General features: G+C 49.1%; 1 pseudogene; it reads right to left on the bottom strand.

The window, feature by feature from the left end:
- Nucleotides 1-3,335: 3,335 nt before the first annotated feature.
- Nucleotides 3,336-7,118, bottom strand: LOC103747990 (annotated as a pseudogene).
- Nucleotides 7,119-7,538: the final 420 nt, after the last annotated feature.

The raw sequence follows: 7,538 nt of genomic DNA, 5'->3' as shown, positions 1-7,538 counted from the left end.
AGGAGAAAGACTGCGTACCATGACTTTATTGGACTTCATGGGAATTTGCCTAACCTAGAGGGAATGGTTCCCACCTGAGGATCAGTCAGTGCCTGTCAACATCTTGGGCTGAGTTTCCACTTGTTGACGTAGAAACACAACTCTCACCTCAAAAAGACTAAACAATAGTTTATTCTGGAGCCAAATGTGAGTGACCATGGCCTGGGAACACAGGTTCAGGTAGATTACCTCAAATATGTATTCAACTATGAAGTGGTTACATGAGGTTTTTGTAGTCACAAAACAAAGTAAGTCAAGGCGTTTATCAAATACTTTGGTGGGGATGGCGGGTAGGTGGGTTACGGCAAAGCAGGGACACTGTTGTAGGTCTCAGATGTTATCTGATGAAATTCTTAGCATTTGGATTGATGGAAGCTAGTGGTCTGCTAAGAACACATTTTAATGGTTTTGGTGGTCACAGGATGTTCCGTTAGACATCAAAGTGAGGCATGAATGACTTACAAGAAGATAAAACAGCCTAACAGTTTGACTCTGGGCTACAAATTCTCAGAAACATGAAGTTCAGTCTTTAGGTCCTGTATAATCTCTAACACAGATATGTCTTTTTTTTTTTTCTGGGGAGTTTAGTTCATGCACTAGATGTCTGCACATCACTGGAATTGGACTATGTAGCAGATAGGATTTAAGTTCCTATTACCACATTGCACTTAGCATGAAAAAAATCCAGGGCTGGAGAGATGGCTCAATGGTTGAGAACATTGGTTGTTCTTGCAGAAGACCTGTGTTCGAATCACAGCACCCACATGGCAGCTAACAACTGTCCGTAACTCCAGTCCCAGGAGATCCAACGTCCTCTTCTGATCTCCGCAGGCATTGCATGATATGGGTGCGCTTACCTACATGCAGGCAATACATGAATACACATAAAATAAAAAAATAATAATAAAGGAATGAAAAAAAAAGTCTATTTTTCCTGATAAACTGGGAGGATCTAGAAGTGTCTAGTAAGAGTGGGCCTGTGGCAAGTATCAGAATTAGGAGATCCTGTCAGGCCCCAGGACCTCCCTGGTGCTGTCTCCCTGTCTGAAAATAACAATGATTTGATCTTCTGTTGATGTCATAGCTCAATATGAAAGTCACTGTTTACGTGAGGGTCTGGGGAAATTTTTTTGTAGGTCTGCAGTGGGACTTGGAGTGAAGATGGTGAAGTTCCATGGGTACCCAGGTAAAATGTGCCCAGCAGGAGACTAGATATGTTAATGGAGAGTTGATGCCATAGAGGGCCACTATGGGCAAAGAACTATGCTGGGCTCCACAGGGGCACAAGGAAAAAGAAGGTGCTGGCCCTCTGAGCTACTTAGTCCCAGCGAAAAGAAGACACATTCCATTTTGGAATTGTTAGAGTCTCTGTTGTAATTTATATCTTCATCTGCTTCAAAAAAGGCTTTTCTGGTCAAGCATTTACTTGACTTTTTTTTTTTTAAACCTTTGTCTACAATTTTTTTTTAAAGTCTTTTTGAGATAGAATCTCCTGGTACTTGCTATGCAGACCAGGTCAGCCTTAAATTCACAGAGATCCGCCTGCCTCTGCTTCCTTAGTGCTGGGATTAAAGGCGTGTGCCACCACTCCCAGCTCAACAAGCTAATTTTTATTATTTATATATTTATTTGTTTGTTTATTGTGGTGTGAGGGACAGAATCCAGGGCCTCATATGTACTAAACAAGTGATCAACACTGAAACCATACTCCCAACTCTAGAAAGCTGACTTTAAATGCCAGTTTCATTTGAGATCGTTGACAACAGGACCATTCCAGTGATGCCATCAGGTACCCACATCAGGTGCCCAAAACTTGCTTTGAGTCAGGGAGGAACAATAGGACATGCATTCATCTCACAAGCATTTGTGTTTTCATCTGTGCACACAGCAGGGTTTGTACCTGCCTGTGGTGGAGGGGAGGCTGTACAGATCAGAGTGAAAGGAAGAATGATGTTCCTACTCTGCCAGACACATCCTTCGGGCCAGGAGCAGCTGCCCCTTTGAGAGCTGGCCCATGAGCTACAGATTTCTTCCCCTATTCCCTAGATAGGAAGTCAGTTCTGCTGAGGGCAGCTCATAGCCATTTCCCACGAGAAGAAAGCATGTTCTTCATTTCCATGCTGGGATCAGCCCTGAGGACGTGACCAAGTCAGAAACATGTTTCACCACATGTTGAAGAAACAGAGGTGTTCATAGGGGATGGTTGGGTCACCCAGAAGGTAGTGACTGATATCCTGAGATCCTGTTATTTCTGGTAACTGTAGAAGGAAGGCCAACTATAAATACAAATGATGTGTAATCAGATGTGAGCAGACCAATCTCTCACTACAGTTCTGCATGACGATGTCCTGAGTTGACTCTGTAATGGCCTAACACTAAGACTAGAACAGATAGGAAAATGCTCTAAAATGTTGGCTATTGTTTTGTTTTGCTTTGCACAGTAAGAAGTTTTTTTTTTTTTTTTTTTAATATAGTCCGAGCAGCATGAGTGTAGCCGAGAGGAGGAGGAGCTGGCCTGCCTGAGGCAGCAGTCTCTCTAATGGCACAGGAGCAAGAACACAAATATCCCAATGTCTGTGTGCCCCAAGCCCCACCTGTCTGGACAACAGAGTGAAGACCCAGACACAGCTCCTGAAGAGGGTCTAGCCCTTGGCACCTGCCTGCCTTGATCATACCTCCTGCTGCCCTTAGTTTCAAAGACGTGTGTGCTGACCTTTCTCCCACCCTCAGAGACGTGGTCAGCCAGTGTGACAGATGAATTCCTCAGAATGTTTCTGGGGAAAAGAATCAGAGAAGACAGGAAGGGAGGGGAGAGTGAGCAAAGGCCCGAAGAGCCCTCCCAGAGGAACTGTCAGCACCCTTCATTCCTTTCCTTCTCAGGCTCTGAGCAGGAAGGAGATGTGGTGTCTGCAGGAAAATAGAGCTCTAAGGAGTCCCCAGCTGAAGGCAGCAGACAGGGACCCCAGAAGAGCACAGCCATTGAGGGCTTGCAAGCTGAGATGACTGCATTGGGGTTGGGTCACCTATGTAGCCTGGAGTTGGAAAGGCACAATGAGAATTGGTGTATCAAGAAGCAGCACAAAGCCACAAATAACAGAAAGAAATTCAGAGCTGTGAAGGATCCTGGGTGACCCCACATTTTCTGGGGCTAGGGGACATTCAGAACCCACAGCTCAGGGAAGACAGTGCTCCAGAGCACAGCAGCCACACACACTGGGGCAGAGCCTTTTATTTCCCACAGTCTGCACTGCAGGTGGAAGGTGCCATGGCCTGACCAATAGCTACAGAGCCTTTTGTCACACCTGAGGAGATAGAGCATGACTGTCCCGGTCCTGAGAGGCCATTGGTTGACTCTAAGTATCTTGGGCACTGTTTTCTGCCAGGGCCAGGCCTAGCTATCTCTTCACCTCTGGGTCAGCCCCTAAAGGTTCACTGGTACATTCTTCTAGTCCATTCTCTCTAGTTTCTATGGGCACTTCTTCCCTAGAGCACTCCTCTGGATCAGATGCCTCCACCTTCACCTCCATGATCTCCTTTTCTGCCTCTCCCTCCTGGTCTCTCACTTTGTGGACTGTGAACAGGTGACGGCTGAGGGAACTGGCAGAGGTGCAGCATAAGCCACAGAGGAGACTCTGTGCTGTGGAGCTGTCCACCTGGTGCTGAGGTATGTGGCTCTGAAACTCAAGTTCTGAGTCTGTAGCAAAGCTACATTTTGCACACTGAAATAGGGACTTCTGTCTTTTGGTAGATGAGACAGTTGTGCCATTGCTGGTGCCTGGACCATCTGTCATTCTGCTGATTGGTCTTTTTAGATGGTTCACCTGAGGAGAATGTCCACCTGGAGGTTTGACTTTGGACGTCTGGCTCAAATCAGGGTTTTTGATACCATGCATAAGGCTAATGTGGCTCTCCAGAAGGGAGGGTCGAGGAAAGCTGGGGCTATCCTCGGTACAGTATCCACAAGTGTAGATATTCTTTACTGTATCGTGGTTGGTGTGGATGTGTTTACGAAGGCTGCTGGGGACGTGGAAGGACTGTTCACACTGCCAACAGGGGTATCGCTTCAGGGTCCAACCATGGTTCTTTTTCACATGGGACACATAACTTTCTTGATCAGGAACCCACTCCTGGCAGGTCCAACCAGTGCTTCTCATCTGAGGCCTGGCTTCAGCCCTGCGATGGGCTTCTGGCCTGCCCCAATGGCCAGCAGGCAGGGAGCTGCCTTGAGCAGCTACACTAGTGGCTGGATGTTCAATGGGAGCTCGAGAGCCAGGGCGGCTAGAGGATGTGTCTGCTGCAGACTGGAGACTTGATAGCTCATCGACATTCTGGGGAGCACTGTGGGTGCTCTTGACATGCTGCATCAACTCTGGCTTCTGAAGGAACAGGAGTGGGCACTCAGGGCACTTGAAGATATCAGCCTGTGCCTTGCTGACATTCTGGTAAAAATATTGCGGAATGCGCCTCTTCTTGTTGAAGATCATTTCACAGGAGCTCTTATAAATGAGCTGAGAGGGTCTGTGGGTCTGAGTGGGGTGCTGGGTAGAGCTGTGGTCCATCGTACTGCTGGCAGTCTTGAAGGCCATGGGGCAGAATGCACATTTGTGGAAAACATGGCAGTGTCGTTCCTGGATGTGGCTTTTCAGTAAGGCCAAGATCAGGTGGATGACACCAAGTGGATGCACCTGTAGCCTACTTTTCGGGCAGGCAATTCTCCTTTACTTGAGTCTGGAAGTAGACAGAGCGACAGAGGACCCCACACTCTGGGCAGCAGTAGGGGGACTTATCTGCATGAATCCACTGGTGGGCACAGAAACTGCACTGGTTATGCAGCAGCATCTGGCATACCTGGCATGTCAGCCCCTCGGTTCCCTCTGTTGTTCTCTGGAAATGTGCAGCCAGGACCATGTAGTCCCACATAGGCTTGTGACATTCAGGACATTTGGTTCCACCCCAGATGAACCTCGCCGGGTCTGGGTAAAGTGGCAAGGCTCGAAGTGCAGAGCTGACACTGCCTGAAGAGAGGCTGGGTTTGGGGGAAGAAGAGGGGGCTGGGGTGGTTGCTGGTGCTGTGGAGTTGACAGGAGCCGACACATCTGATCCACAGAGATGGGCTTCACGAGCAGCTGAGAGCACTGCATGACAAGCCCCTTGCTCTTGTGATCACGGGGGTGGTAAGCAGGCTGCACTTGTTGAAGAGCAGCGTCTTGGAGCACAGTGTGCACAGCACCTCAATGTGGATGCTCCACTTGCAGTAGTGCTGGCACAGGCCCTTCTCTAAGGCAAACGCATCTCCACACTCCAGACAGCAATACCAACTGACCTGCACATGAATTCTGCTGTCTGCAGGTGGGCTGAGATTTGGCACATAGAGGGGTATGGGGTTTGAACTGTGGAGGACCTTGTTAAAGATCTCTACAATTAGAAGGGCTGCCTTTTTCACCTGGTGGACCAGGGGCACCATCATTTGTGTGACCTGAGGCTGGCCCTGTCTCTGTGCTGAGGACTTGGCAGTCACAGATGTGGTAACACTGTGGGGGACCAGGTTCAGGTTAGCCAAGCGCATAGCTTTGGGCAAGAGATTAGCAGGAGCCAGGGTTGATGCCTGCAGTGCTGTACTCTGTTGCTTCTTGCTTGTCTGTGAGCTTGGGCCAGCTCCCTTTGGGACCTGGGATCCAGAACTTCCACAAGGAGATGAGTCACTGGCTCTTGTCACACTCTCATCCCCTTTCCTGTCACCCTGGGGGCTCCCTGAACTTGTGCCTGCCTCAGGAAAGTGCTCCTCCACAGGCAGGGCTGTGCCCTCTTCCCCTGGCACCTCGCTTGGGACCTCAACAATGGTGCTCCCTACAGGTGATCCAACAGGGGACTTACTTGGATCATCAGGGTCTGGCAAGATCCTTGTAACAGTCCGTTTAATTTCCCCTGACGATGTCTTGGTGGTTTTGATTCTGACTTTGGGAATTGCTGGTGGGGAGCTAGCAGCCACAGAAGAGGAGCCTCTGCTGCTACTGTCACTGCAGATGCTCCGAGGGCTGTCTGGTGGCTTGATAGTTTTTCTAGTGACCTCCCAGAGGGCTCCGGGGACTCTTTGGTGACTTGGGCATTTTGGGGCTGCCTTTAGAACACTCTTTAATGGGCCCTGAGGGATCCTTTGTGTGACCAGGCTGATCCTCTTTGGTGACATTGGCCACCCTTTTGGCCTGCAGGGACACCAGGGCTGCAACACAAGAGGATAGCTTGGAATAGGCTGGCTTAAGGTGCTGCCTAGGTGGGACAGAAGAGCAAGAACCAAGCTTTGGGACAAGCTTCTTGGGTTCTCCAGCACTGTTGCTAGAGTGACTATTGAACTCTAAAGCTTCACGGAAGAACTGACCAGAATCCAGATCTTTGAGAGGCTCCACCCCCTTCTGTCCCCCTCCCTCATGTTCCTGCTGGCTCTCTAAAGGCGGGGGTTCTGGTTTGGGCTCTTTCTTACAAAAGTGATCAAACATGTGTAGCTCTGGGACTGGGAACTTAGCCAGAGCCTCTCCACACCCCCGCACCCAGGAAGGGCTGGGAAATAACTGTCAGAGTGCTTAGAGTTTATTCCACATCCATTATCTTTGATGGGATCCTCAGGTTCTGGGCTGGAGATGGGCTGAACTGGTTGAAGGTGGGTAATGGCTCCAACTTGGGAGGCTCTAGCTTGCCAGTGAAACTCCTGGCACTGTCTCCATTCATGAAAGTGGAATCAAATTTCCCACAGTGGTGGGGGTCTGGAGGCAGATCTGAGCCCCAAAATCCATTGTGTAGGAGACTGGGAGCAACATGGTTTTCTCTGCTTCAAAGGACTCTTGGCGACTGGTGATCTTGACAACGATACTCACCGCGGGTACATCTGGGGCTGATCCTGAGTGAGACAAGGACACACTCTCATCTATACACATGCCTGAAGATTTCAAGGGACTCTCATTCTCCTCACTGGGAGTCTGGATGGCCTCCTTGGCATCAAGGCTGGTAGGATCCGGGATGTAGAAAGCAGCCAGGAGGTCATCAAAATCTGGGGTTTTCATATCCCTCATGGCTGGATGCTGGCAAGGGCTTAGTGAGGTTCTCAAAACAAGGGTGTGGTGAGCCTTGCTGGGGGAGTAGAGCTGCAGAGAAAGGAAAAACTACCTAGGCACATGGTCTAGTGTCTAAACACCACCTGGCGGCAGCGGCAGGCCCCGGGTTGGGCCAGGCAGGCTGCGGGAGCCACAACATGGCAACGGTGGTGTTGGCTATTGTTATAATTTTCTTTAATTCATTAATTCTAAATGTTTAATTAAGCTTCATCTTTCCCATATGAATGTAAAAACTCTTCTTGGTGTGTGTGCCCATGTTTATGCATATATGCATGTTCAAGTGCATGGAAAGTAAGTGTTGCTGCATCTGCATGTGCGTGTGCAGCTCTGTGGAGTCCCAAGGTAGATATTGAATGCATTTTTTTTTTATGGCTCTCCACCTTGGTTTCTGAG

This window comes from Nannospalax galili, unplaced genomic scaffold (genome assembly GCF_000622305.1).
Source record: "Nannospalax galili isolate Female #2095 unplaced genomic scaffold, S.galili_v1.0 scaffold43, whole genome shotgun sequence".
Lineage (NCBI taxonomy): Eukaryota > Metazoa > Chordata > Mammalia > Rodentia > Spalacidae > Nannospalax > Nannospalax galili.
Note: the sequence above shows the minus strand (reverse complement) of the source record. Positions and strands in the feature narration are given on the sequence as shown.